Below are 14,419 nucleotides of genomic sequence, written 5' to 3'. Positions count from 1 at the left end.
GATCTTGCACAACTCCCTTAACCTGGATAAGCCTCTCTTTCTTCATCCTTAAAATGGGGATAATAAGAGTACTTTTTGAGTTGTGGAGATTAAATGAAATAACATGCAAATCAACTGGGTAGTAGAGGGGCCTGCACATGGAGGTTCTTAATTAACGGTGGTTCTTATTCAGGGTCTGATCACCTGTGCCCTTGGGTTTTCAACATTTAAGGTTCCAGTGTTGGTCCACTTTACTCTTTGGAGGTAGGAATAAGAAGTGAAACTCAAGCCAGGCCGGCGTGGCTCAGCGGTTGAGCATCGACCTAGGATCCAGGAGACCGAGGTTCGATTCCTGGTCAGGGCGCATGCCCGGGTTGCGGGCTTGATCCCCAGTATGGGGCGTGCAGGAGGCAGCCGATCAATGGCTCTCTCATCATTGGTGTTTCTCTCTCTCCCTCTCCCTTCCTCACTCTGAAATCAATACAGATATATATTTTTTTTTAAAGTGAAACTCAAGTTAGTGTGTCTTGTGACTAACTTGATATCGTGGGTAGATAGCTTAGCGGGAAAGAATGTTGAAGTTCTTGCCTAAATTAAGTTTTTTGGGGGTTTTTTGAGGGGGGAGATAGGGCCTGTGCTGAAAAAGAGGTGGGAAACAAAAGTGTCCCTGGCCACACAGCCTTTAGTGCTACCCAAATGTGTAACTGGAGGAAATGTGTTAGCTTTTTTGTCTTTCTATGTTTCTGAAGAATGTTTCCCGTGTAGAAAAGCTGACAGGATGATAAAAACCTCCTAATTAATGTAATGCTTTTCTCTGTTGATTGGGGCTTATCTGTGTGTGTGTTTTAACAATCAACTAGTTGGGAAAACATCTCAGGTTCCCCTTGCTAATCTGTTTGGTGTGCCTAGCAGCAAACTATTCTTGGCAAAGTACAGACTTTGGAGTTAAGCAGATCTTAATTTGAACCCTGACAGTTCCACTTACTAGTTATGTTATGGTGGACGTCTGAATTAATGCCCTTTTCTTCATCAGTTCATCTGTTTCTGTATTCGTCCTCATTCAGGACATTTATCGAGCACTCCCACTATGCGGGCTCTAGGCTGGACATCAGGGGTACAGAGTTAAAGAAACATTACACCTGCCCAGGACAATTTGCTTTTGGTCTACCACAGTAGCCTGCAAACTTTCCTGACCACTCATACCATTAATAAAACATTTGAGCACAAACCCCTCACATATGCACATTTTTAAAAGGGACATGACTTCTAGATTGTTATATTGTGTATATAAGACATTCGCTTTGAAAATATATAGCACCCTGGCCAGGTGGCTCAGTTGGTTGGAGCGTAGTCCTGTACACCAAAAGGTTCTGGGTTCGATCCCCAGCACCAGTCGGGGCATGTGCAGGAGGCATCCAATCGATGTGTCTTTCTCTCTGAAAAGGCAATGGAAAAAATATCCTCCGGTGAGGATTAAAAAAAAAATTTTTTAAATTGTAATGATGAAATCTTTCTCACGGTATTGTGTTTTTGTAAACAGTAATTTTGATGCACTGGTCCTGATTGCCTATCATAACCTTCCAGTGGTGCTGGAGGCAGGTGCTTTGGAACTCATGTTGAAAGTGAGGAGATGAGAGCAGGGATTAGAACCCGTGCCTCTCTGTTCTCTCTGTGCCCTCTCATTACCCAACCGCCCTCTCCAGGGGATAAAGCCAGAGGACCGTGAACCTTTAGGATAGTTATTCACCGCGTCATAACATGAACTGCTAAGGCCAAGCATAGTGCTCAGAGTTTCACAGGCATAATTTTATTTAATCCTCATGACAATCCTATTGTTACTTCCCACTTTATAAATAATAAACTGAGGCACAGAGAGGCTAAGAGTCTTGCTCAAGGTCAACCAGTTAGTAAAACAGCTATTTAGGGTTGGCACCTAGAGACGCCCAGTCCTTAATGCAAACGTTTGCATTTCTGAGGGTTACTGTCCACTCTGAGGATCCTACGTTCATCTGAATGGGGCTTAGGACTGGGAAGGAGAATGGACACTGTGGCCCTCAATACCAGAGTGGGACTAAAACAGCCACCCAGTAGCAGATAAGCAGGTAATCCTAACATCTCCTGGCCAAGTTCTTGGAATGCAGGAGTCTGCAGCCTTTCTTGAGTGATGAAATTTCAGTCTGGTTTGGGTTTTGAAAATATCATTGCCACTAGCCCTTCGCCCTTACTGTCCTTTAGAAACTTGTTCCTGTGGCCCCAGATGAACCCAGAGCCTTCTGTATCCAGTTAAAGCTTGGACAGCGGCACCTTTAAAATACTTGAACCATTTGAAGCAGGGCCTCAAGTCAAGTTGTTGCCATAAAAAAACACATTCTGGGACTCGGAACATACTAAGAAAAAAAGGGATAAAGTTTTTTTGCTGGTAGAGATGCTCATAGAAACCCAGCAACCCCACCTCTGTCTAGGGCCAAAGCAGAGAAAATGTATGTAAAGGGTAACAGAAGAGATGCAGTGATATGTCATCAAAAGTAGGTCACTTGGCCCTGGGAATTACCAGAGAGACAGAGGTTTGCTTAAAAGCGGGATTGATGGGCCCACGCTGGTTTGGCTCAGTGTTAGAGCGTCAGCCTGGGACTGAAGGATCTCTGGTTTGATTCTGGTCAAGGGCACGTACCTCGGTTGGGATACATGCGGGAGGCAACCAACTGATGTGTGTCTCTCTCACATTGATGTTTCTCTCTCTCTCTCGCCCCCTCCCTCCCTCCCTCCCTCCCTCCCTCCCTCCCTCCCTCCCCCCTTCCGCTCTCTCTGAAAAGCAATGGAAAAAATATCCTCGGGTGAAGATTAAAAAAAAAAAAAGCAGCCCAGCCTGGCGTGGCTCAGCAGTTGAGCGTCGACCTAGGATCCAGGCGATTGGGGTTCGACTCCTGGTCAGGGCACATGCCCGAGCTGCGGGCTCAATCAATGACTCTCTCATCATTGATGTTTTTCTCTCTCTCTCTCTGCCTTCTTTCCTCTCTCTGAAAGCAATAAAGATATAATTTAAAAAAAAAAAAAAAAGCAGGGTTAATGGGAGAATCACTGAACTTTGAATTAGAAAAAATATTTCAAAGTCATCCAGTCTAATATTTTATGACACAAGGAAAGAGGCCTAGAGAGTGAGGCAGCTTCCTGAAGGTCACTGGTCTGAAGAGTTTCAGGCCACTGCTCGCAGCTCTGCCCCACCTGGCTGGAGCTTGTAAACAGGTGGGGAGGAAAGTGCAAAGCCTGTTCTGGGAGGGCCAGGAAACAGAGCAGCTAGCTACCAAACAAGAAAAGGGCTGTTGGAAGAAAGGCACTGCAGGAGGTTAGATAGAGCCCAGAGGTAACAACAGGGAGTCCAGGAGATTCATGCTTGAGGAAGGGGTGAGGTGAGAACAGGGGCTGAGGGATGTTAGCCTGGTGGTGGTGTGCCAACTGTGTTGGAGGAGGGATATTTTAAGGCAGGGAGCCAGTGAGGACACTATTGGGGAAGGCGTGTGCCAGAAGTCCTGGATTTTTCTGTTTTACTTCCTAATGCTGCAAATCAGTCCAGTTTTTGAACTATTACATTAAGCAGCACAACACATGGGATGTAATTATAAAGAAACTTAAGTTTTCCCATTAACCCTTTAAATTCAGTGGGGCTGGTGTGTCTGCTACCCCTGGATAAAAATTCAGGCAGGCCCCATGGCTTCCTTGGTCTTTCTCAGTCTGTTTACATCCTGAGTCTGAATACAGACACAACTCGGTGATTAAAATGTTTGTTATTATTAAAATTCCAAATGTGATGTAAAATTAAGGCTTTCCCCCCTCCTTTCACTCAGGCTGAACACTTAGTCAGCAACATCTCTGTCCCTCCTCTCCCATCTTTCTAACCGTGGTTGCTGTTGCTTCTGGTTTGGGAGTAGGGAAGAGCAGGACTTAGCTGGTCCTGGCATGGGGATCTGACATTGATGTCCTCTAGACTTGACAGGTTTTTAAAGCTGACACTTTCATGGGTACTTTATACGCCAACCCCATCCTAATCAGTTCGGGCAGTTATAACAAAGCAACACAGACTGGGTGGTTTATAGTCAGCAGGAATTTGTTTCTCACAGTTCTGAGATCAGGGTGCCAGCATGGGCGGGTTTTGGTGAGAGCTCTCTTCTGGTCACAGAGTGCCGACCAGTCTCATTGTATCTTCACCAGGCAGAAAGATAGCCAGCAAGCTCTCCAGTCTGTTCTTATGAGGACACTAACCCCATTCATGAGGGCTCCACCCTCATGACCTAATCACCTCCCAGAGGCCCCACGTGCTAATACCATCACATTGGGGGGGGGGGGTGTAGGATTTCAACATAGGAATTTTGGAGGACACAAACAGTCCTCAACACCTCCATTGCTGGGACCTGCATTTTTCTCCATGTAGGTGTTGCACTTTCCTCTGGCTCATACCTCCAGCTTCTCTTGGCTCAGACCTTTTTGCCCCTCTAGGCTGCCCTCTTGGATAGGATCTTTGACTATCCTAGGCCAGGCCTCTCACTTAATGGCTCTCAGCTTTGCCCCAACAACTCTGAGTATAGGTACTCCCCAAGTGTAACCCTCTACCCTGCCTTGCTTCTCCCATTTTGGTTTCTCAGGCTTGATGCCTCTTAGGTAGGGGTGGAGAGGAACTCCTAGCAGAGTGTTCTCCAAAGATTTCTCATCTAGAATCTTACCTTCAACTCTTCTGTACATTAAATATTCTTTGCCACCTACTTTGTAAGGTCTGGCACTTCACTTTGAAATTTGGTCTTTATGGTGATTCAGCTGAAACTTCTATTTTAACATTTGATTTCATTTCATTTAGGACACCTCGTGAACCAAAATGCTCCTATTTGAATCCTGAGCATTAATATGACATTTACTTCTAGTTTTCAAGCATAAGATACTGGATTTATTTTCCAGGCTCCATATCTTCTAGATCTAAATCTAGTGTGGGGGGGTGTCTAATTTTTAAAAGAGAGAGGCAGTATTTCAATCAAATTCTGTAAGGCTTTGAGGCATCCCTGTGTGGTGAACTCCAGGAGAGAGTTGCTGTCCCTCCCTGCTTTCTAGCATCTCCAGGGTGTGGTGTGAGGTGGTGGAGCAGTGGCAGAGGGCAGACTTCTTCAAGAGCAGACTGACACATTGTGGGGACTTCCTGCAGGAAGAGGTAAGAGCCAAAGGAATTCAGGAACTTGGGCTGTACGTGACCTAGAGCAAGTTACTTCTCTGAGACTTGCTTTCCACATCTGTAGAATGATAATAATAATAATTCCTATGTTCCTCACAGCCAATATCCTGTGCTTTCTAAATTGAGAAGTGGGTCATGAGTGGCAGGTATAGGTACTTATAGATAGACTTTATTTTAATCTCCCATCTTGAACTGTGTGGACCTTGAGGTCAAGGCCAACGTTGTTCTTCTTCTATCCCAACGTGAGTACAATTTTTTGGATGGAATTGTGGTGCTGTTGGCCTGTGTCTGTTTGGGATGTTTGTGGTGTGGATTTGCTCTGTTTGCAGAGCCTCATGTTTATTTCAAATGTGCTCTTTATCAGGCCCAATCTGGAGAAAGCGAGTGAAGGACCAGTATTACCCCAACTTTATCACATCCCAGACAACCCAAGTTAGAGCCTCTTTAATACATTATGTAATTACTTAGTTTCATTTTCCAAGATATTTTTTGAAATAGTGAACTCAGCTCTCTTTGTTTCTACTTTTGCTGTGACTCAAATTCTTATTCCTTGCTCCTAATTCTTTCAATAACGTCGTTTTCATCTCTTGCCTCTGGGTTTTTAATGTGCCCTGTGAACTATAGTTAGTCCCTCAGACAGGGGTGTGGAGGAAGCATAGGCCAGGAAACCCCAGCAAGCTCCAGCTAATGCACGGGAGCCTTTAGCTTGGTGATTACTACAATTGTTGCCTAGTGGGACAGTGAGCCATTAGCTGGGTTCTCACCCCTCTATTAGTACACCCTATAATTTAATCACAATTAGACTCCCAGAAACACAGACATAGGAAACAAGTAGGCAAAGGAAGCAGATGGCACAAGGCTACAGCAGTTGGGGGTTTTAATCAAAGGCACTGTTTTCAGAAGGGATAGGGCCAAGGAAGGGTGATGTCAGAGCTTAGAATGAGGTAACTGGCGAAATGATTAAAGGGGCCTTGGGGTTTACTTTCTGGCATTGAGGTTGGGGTCTGCTGAATATTGACCTCATGGGCTGAAACTGAGCTGAGCTTGTTTAATAGCAATACGGATGGAAGGAGGTCTTGAGAGGTGACCCCATGTCCCCTTCACCTTCTCTCCTTGGAATATGTGGGAGGAAGGTCTCTGGGAGGTTTTTCTTTGTCTCACTTGGCTTTCTCCCGTAGGGCCCAAAGCAAGCCCATGACTATACCTATGTTGGAACTGACCTCGTTTCTGAGGGCTCACAGAAGGCTCAGGCCTGGAGATGACCATTCCCGTTGGCTATGTGTCCTACTGAGAAGTGTGGAAGTAAGCAGCACATAGAACTAGGGCTGGAAGGAGAAGACATGGTGAGGTAGAGGACAGTCTAGGAGGATGTCCTCAGACCCTTCCACAGGACTGTTGTCCTACTCAGGCTTCAGAAACCTGGGTTGCTGTGTAGAAGAGAGGAACCCCAGCACTTGAGCCCTCAAATGACAAGGAAACTATTAGACATCCCACTCCTACACAGAACTGATCCACGAAGAAAAGAACCAAATGTGAAAGCCCAGCCCAGCCCAGTCTAGTCCCTCTTCATTTCATTCTTCAATAACATCAGAGCCACCTTTGGCCAAAGTCAAGTTGGTAAAGCAGAGTTGCCTGAGAGTGCTGTGGGGGTGTGGTGGGGAGTAAAGGGAGGGAGCAGTTGAAGTGAGGCAGGGTGAGGAAGAAGTTGGGAGCCTGAGCAGCTGTAAGCAAAATTATGAGATACTTTGGAAGCCTCCCATGTCTCTTTACTCTCTTTACTTCTCTTACCAATAAGGATTCAGTCCTACCAACTCACTAATGTATTTGATAACTGAATACCCTCAAGGGTGTTAGGCGAAGTTTTTGGTATTCCAGAAGGTTCTAGAAACCCAACACTCCTTTCCTCAAATCAGAATGCAAGACCTGGGTGCTTGGGAATGAGGACTTCTCCCTTCTTCTGACTCTCTTGGCATCAAGCTCTCCACTTCTCATGCTAACCTTGTGATCCCAAATTGGGGGCTTTCCAGGACAATTCCAGTTTTAAATACCTTACCCTATTGTCCTCATAAGTACTTGTCAGGCCACATGTCCTGATTTTGTTATGGAAAGAACCATAAGTACAATTCTAGCTCAGAGTATTTCCTGTCCAGCTGAGTCTACATAAATCTTGCCCTTCCCTGGCACCTAGGCACAGCAGCAGTTGGAAGGTTTGCTGGAATCCCAGCTGAGGAAAAGTCAGCTTGCCAGGTTGGTGTAGGGGCAAAAGATAGGTGACCTGTTTTTTGAGGCTTGATTCTGAAGCCCTGGAAACAGGCAAAAATCCACCTTCCTGAGGGACAGAAATTCCAACTTGTTTTCATCTTTCAGCCTCAGACGTGGCTATATGGCTTCATCCTTTGAAAATTCTCTCTCCCATCAGCTCCCTGATAAAAGTCCCTTTAACAGGGAGTAAAGACTTTTCCTCTATAATGAGAGAGGAGAGTTAATTGGCCTATTCCCCTGGGGCACTGTTTTTTACACTAACGGTCTCAACCCACTGTCGGGTCATGAAATCAATTTAATGGGTCCTGACCTCTGGCAAAACTTTGAAACAATAGCCCTGGTCAGGTAGCTAAGTTGGTTGGAGCATTGTCCTAAGACGCCAAGGTTGCGGGTTTGATCCCAGGTCAGGACACATACAAGAATCAACCAATGAATCCATAAATGAGTGGAACAACAAGTCGCTCTCCCTCTCTCTTTCAACTCAATCAATAAAAATTTTTTATAAACTTCATAACGATGTAAATAGATATGGATATAAATATAGATGAGAAAAGGGAAGACAGAGCATATGAGAATTCATCACACTTGATTTGGATGAGTACTGTTTCGTGAAACTTTTGTTTCTGTTTCATCTACCTATATGCCTGTGTATCTTGGGCCACGATGTAAAATGTATTTTTTGCCTGTGGTCACAATAAAAAAGTTCAAGACTGCTATCCTAGGAGAAGTCACACAGTTGCATATGTTCACACTGAGGCTGAAACTCCTAAGGCAGAGGCCCCCCCTGGGGCTGGTTGCACAGGGAGGCGGGAAGGAAAAGAGCAGCAGGCTGCTGAGCACCATGGGGGAGGACAAACAGTGCAGGAGGCCGGAAAGGGCCGAGGAGAAGCCCACCTCCCATCGCCTCCACAGCAGCAGCCAGTATGTACTGAGTGCTAGCAGCTCCCCAGGCACTCTGCCAAGTGCCTTCAATGAGCTAGCTATCCCTTTCAAGTCTCACCACGCCCATAAGGAAGATGAGCACTATTATTACTGTCTCTATTTTATAGATGAGGAACCGAGGCTCAGAAGGTTAAATCACCCACCTGAGGTCACACCGCTTGTACGTTGCAGACAGAACTCGCTCTCACACCCAGGTGTGCCTGGATTTTCCAGCACATGCTCTCATGCAAACACAGTAAGCAGCTCCTCTTCGGATCAGTGATGGAGGTTGGCCAGCCAAGGACCCTACCTGGGAGCGCAGGGCAGGCAGGGCCAGGAAGTGAAGGAACCTAGGGTTTGGAGCCCAGGGCCTGGGGCTGGTGGCTGCGAGGGTGGCAGCCCTCCCTCAGCCCTGCTCCCGCTTACTGCAGGCTGCGGCTTTGCCATCACAGAACATGCTGCTAATTATAACCAAACAATGAGCAATCACAGCCGCACTGGCGGTTTAGCTCTGGTTAGAGGTCTGGCAGGCTTTTCATTAGAACTTCCCTGCCCCCTGAAGGCACAGGGAGCTCTGGGCTCCAGCTCCCTCCTCCCCTTCCTGCTCCCTCTCCAAGCCTGGCCCACCTGGTTCAGTCACTGCTTACTTAGCTCCTACAGCTGCAGGCAGCCATGTGTGCTCTGTGCTCAGCACTGCAGGGCGGTGTGGGAAGCAGAACTTTGCTCTTGCCTTCAGTGAGCTCCCTATCCTCCCAGCAGCCTCTTGAGTAGTTTAAAAAAGCCAGGAGCCTTTGAGCCTGGTAGTGATGAGAGAGGTTTTGGACAGCTTTGTGTCCTTGGTTGCTTCTCACTGAGGTCCTTTCTTGGGCGCTGTGAAAACTTACTTTCTGCCATTCAATAACGTGGACCACAAAAGTGCTTGCTCTGTATAGATGATCTCTAGTGCTGCTCATTTCTACAGGATGTCACAGGGAGAGACTCTCACAATCTTGGGAAATGTAAACCTGGGCGAATAAAATAGACACATATAAAGTCATTATAGGCCTTGGAACCCAGAGAAAGAGTTTCCCAAGTGCCTATTTTGAGGGCTCAGGACTTTGGCAAGGGCTTGAGGAATCAGTAGCCTCAGATGGTGGGACATCTGTCTGGTCCTCGGGAAGGGGACACTGTTAACTGTTCCTGAACTGAACCGTGGACAGGCTGATCCTTGGCCAAACTCCAAAGCACATCCAGTTTATCTTTTATCCCTTCATCCCTTGCTTACCCTTCCCGGCATCTACCTCCCCTCAGGTGTACCTTGGGAACCATTCTTCCTGCTCCAATATTATGGCTTCTTTATCTGCTATCAATCAGTTGCATTAAGGTCTTAGTTGAAAGTTCATCAAAGATACTATCCCTTTGGGGAACCATCATGGGTCTTAGGGACACCTGGGTCCTGTTCATGGAGGACTCTCTGAAGCTGCCCTAGCAGGATGCCTGCTCAGAGCAGTAGAATATCTGCAGGATGAATGAGGGAAGAGCTGGGAGGGACGTGAGAGGGCTCCGGTCCTCGTTTTCCAGGTAAGGGTCTAAGGCCCAGAGATAGGGTGATGAACTGTCCTGGTTTACCTGGGACTGAGGGGATTTCTAGGGCATGGGACTTCAGTTTTAAAACCAGACAAGTTGGTCACCCTACGAGGGGCTGTGATAAACCAATGTGGGCAGAGTAGGCAGGCAGGTGAGAGGAGTTGGTTGAATTTTGTTCACCAGAAAGATGGGAAGCACCAGACAGAGGCTGGTGGGAAGGCAATTCTTAAAAGAAGAAATAGATAGTGCCAATAAACATTTAAAAAGTCCAAACTTACTGGTAATATCAAAATACACACTAATTCAATTTTTGCCTATTTGTCAAAGATTTAAACATATATGAACAGCCTGGGAAACCAGCACTTTCTTTCACTGCTGGCGGAGATATAAACTATTTGATCTTTCTGGAGGGCAATTTGGTACCAGGTAAAAAAATGTCTTTAAGATATCCATTCCCTGTCCTGGCTGGGTAGCTCAGCTGCTTAGAGCATCATCCCAATATGCCAAGGTTGTGGGTTTGATCCTTGGTCAGGGCACATCAAGACCCAACCAATGAATGCATAAGTAAGTAGAACAACAAATGGGTGTTTCTGTCTCTCTCTCTCTCTTTTCCCCCCCTTCCTCCCTCTCTCAAATCAATAAATAAAAAAATTTTAAAAAGATATCCATGCTCTTTGATCAAATCATTTCATTTCTTAGAATCTGGTTTTAAAGAAATAGAAATATGATCAAGGTTTTGGCTACAAGGATGCTTATTTGTTCATGATGGCTTCATAATAAAGTCAAGTTGGAGGCAACTGAAATTTTCCTCTTAGGAGGCCAAATGGAAAAAACAAATTCCTCTTGATTTTTAAGCGAAGCAATTCAACTCTCCTTTTGTTCTGCCCTCAACTTCCAGTTTATTTATGCCCGAAAGCCTGTATTTTACACTCAATTTTCTCTCAAAGAGGAATTTTGACACTGCCCCTTAAAAATATTTTTTCCAGCTTGCACCACCCACATTACCTGCTCAGTCCTTTCGTGTTGTTACTCTGGTCAAAGCATTTTTGGTTGCACATAAAAGAAAGCAACTCAGACTATCTCAAGAAGACAAAGAAAAAAAAGAATGACAGCAGGGAGGGTTTGCCTAAAGAGAGAGGAAGGAGGGGAGAGAGAGAAACACTGATTTGTCCTTCCACTTAGTTATGCATTCATTGGTTGATTCTTGTATGTGCCCTAACCAGGATTGAACCTACAACCTTGGCGTATCAGGATGATGCTCTAACCAACTGAGCTACCCAGCCAGGGCTAGATGGGCTCTTTCACTTAACAGAATTCTAAGTTTGAGTCCTTAACTTTGGTGCTTACTAGCTGTGTGCCCATAAGGAAGTTATTTAACCTCTATGTACCTTGGTGGCTTCATCTGTAACAAGAGATTGTAAATAATGTATGCAGCACTTACTACGTGGCAGGCTGTGGTACAATACAAATATATTTGGGGGGAACACTTTGTAAAGTGTGCAATTGTCTAACCACTATGCTATAAACCTGAAACTAATACAAAATAATATTGAATGTAAACTGTATTTTAAAAATAAAATAAAATAAATAGGTATTTGGACTTTGTTCCTGGTTCTAGCACAAAGCTCCTAAAACCCATGAAATTTCCTGAGTAATACTCTAGTATGAACCCTTTTGGATCACATCTGACTTTATGCTAATGAGATGACTCAGGGTGGGGCCCTACACCACTCATGATAGAGGCTGGCCACCAAAAAGATCAAACAGGTAAGATTAGAGGTAAGATTAAATCAGCCTCATCCATCCCTTGGTTTCCCGAGAGCAGGAAAGGGCTGGAGATTGTTCAAGATAAAAACTCTTGAACAGCAAGACCCAGAAGAGCTTCTTGATTGGTGAATGCATCCATGTGCAGGAAGGGTGCTGCACCAGAACTCCACCAGGACAGAGGCTCCTGTATCCCCATCCTATGTACCTCCTCTTCATCTGGCTGTTCATTCATAGTCTTTATAATGAACCCATAAATGTAAGTAAAGCGTTATCCTGAGTTCTGTGAGTCATTCTAGCAAATTACTGAACCTGAGGGGGTTGTAGGAACCCTCAAATTTGTAGTTGTCTGATTTTTCATACTCAAGATTTTTCATACTCAAGGGTAACTGATAGGATTAAAACATTAGCTAGTGCTCAGCACAGTGCCTTGAACATAATGGAAATGTTAATCAAATGTAACTAAATTATTCCTTTCAGGGAACAATATTTACATTTCGCCTAAAGGTAAAGTTATGCCTCCCTACTGATGAAATTTCAGATATGGGCAGATAGGATTTCATTCTAATTAAGCCTGGGAAGTGTGTGGAATTTTGAGGGTGAGAGGCCTTTCCAGAATCCCTCAGATATTGACCACTTTCTCAGTCTTGCTGTAGAATGTGCTTGGTGTTTATCTTTTTTGGTCTTGTTGTGGTGAAGATCAGCAGAGGACCAGCCTGAATTTTAGTGGTTCCTGCCTTGTTGTGGTAGTCCCATAACTAGGTCATGGTAGTGACAAGCTGTCCATTTTCACTTAGCTTTTTAGATACACTATTCTTCAGCCACTGACTAAACCCTTTATTTGGCCCAAATGGTGGATATTTCAGTCTAAAGACGCAAGTTAGACCTTGACATGTGACTGAACCATTTTCAGAAGTTTCAAATGTCAGAACCTCCATAAATAAGAATGTAATTTTACTTCCCTCCCCTCTCTACTTTACAACGATGAGACTCAATGAGGTGACAACTTTGTGGAAGTCAGGGGCACTGAACCAGTCTGGGTCCTGTCACTCCAGGTAGTGAGAGAGTTGGATGAAGGGGCTGCTTACAGGCTTCAGGTAAGCAACAAGGGTGAGGGAGCAAGGGGAGGTAGTAACAAGTTCCAGGGACCAGCAACAACAGGGACCCGTTACCGCCTCTAGACTCAAGGGGCAAATGGGGAGAGTAGTGACCAGATCCCAGGGGCAGCTGCAGCTAGGAGAGGGTTTGGGACCAGAGCCTTAATCAACCATCAGCCCAGCAGGGTGGAAGTTGGCAGAATAAACATCCTGACCTCCTCCTCCTTCCCTTCTCTTGTCAATGCCTTCAATTGGCCAAACCCAACCAGAAACGAGGGGGCAAGGGAACCCCTTGGTATACAGACCATAGAGCTCAGCCTCCTGGATCTCAGAGCAGGGTGGAGGAGGCTGGAAAGTAGAGCTGGGGGACCCAATGGAGAATATCCTGCAGACTTGTTCTGAGTAACAACTTCAGGAGTCGGAGCTATTAGAAGGCAATGTTCTCAAGGTGGATGGGTCATGACCCCTATCCCCATTAGCAAAAACAACTAAAGCTAATGGGGTAAGTGATGGTTAAGTTTATGAGTCAACTTGACTGGGCTAAGGAATGCCCAGATAGCTGGTAAAACATTATTTCTGGTGCGTCCCTGAGGATGTTTCTGGAAGAGATTAGCATTTTTGAATAAGTAGACCGAGTAAAGAAGATTGCCCTCACCAAGAGCCAGTGGCATCAATCATCCAACACGTTGAGTGCCCGCCCAATAGAGCAAAGAGGTGGAGGAAGGGCGAATTTTCCCTCTCTCTTCTGGAGCTAGGATGTACATCTTCTCCTGCCCTCAGCCATAGAAACTCCCAGTTCTGGAGCCTTTGGACTCCATGACTTATACCATGGGATCCCTGGGTTCTCAGGCTTTTGGACTTGGTCTGAAGTACAACACTGGCTTTCCTGGGTCCCCAACTTGCAGGTGGCAGATTATGGGACTTCTTGGCTTTATAACCATGTGAGTCAATTTCTAAAATAAAGATCATATATATGTCAGGTTCTGGAAAGAGGTGTCCACTTTCTTCCATGGGAACTATCATAAAGACAGCTCAGGTTCTTTCTCCTGAGAGGGAGTGAAAGTGCATACAGCCCAGCCGGGCATGGCTCAGCGGTGGAGCTTCGACCTAGGATCCAGGCGATTGGGGTTCGATTCCCAGTCAGGGCACATGCCCAGTCGGGAGCCTGCAGGAGGCAGCCGATCAATGACTCTCTCATCATTGATGTTTCTATCTCTCTCTCCCTCTCCTTTCCTCTCTCTGAAATCAATAAAGATATATTTTTAAAAAAGAAAGAAAGTGCATACAGGGATGAATGCTTACTCAAGCTCAAAAGTATTAAGTCTCTAATGGTATAATTTCAGGCTTTGGGACAGGCAAATGGACGTGGGAGATGTTTCAGGGAGGGGCGACGTCTTAGAGCACTGTGCAGTGGCTGTGCATTTGCCATGACAGCTCTCCACCACAGAACTCCCATGTGGACCTCACATGCTTGCATGCACACCATACAAATAGAATGTCCACCAAGCTATCAGAATGAAAAACAAACACATGTAATGAGCAGGTGTATTTTTAGAGCCTCTAACCTTTTTTAGGTAAAAAAATTATGAAAGCATTTTAGTGTCAAGTCTCGCCACAC

The sequence above is a fragment of the Miniopterus schreibersii genome (genome assembly GCF_964146895.1).
Source record: "Miniopterus schreibersii genome assembly, chromosome: 16".
In the NCBI taxonomy this organism is placed as follows: Eukaryota; Metazoa; Chordata; class Mammalia; order Chiroptera; family Miniopteridae; genus Miniopterus; species Miniopterus schreibersii.
Note: the sequence above shows the minus strand (reverse complement) of the source record.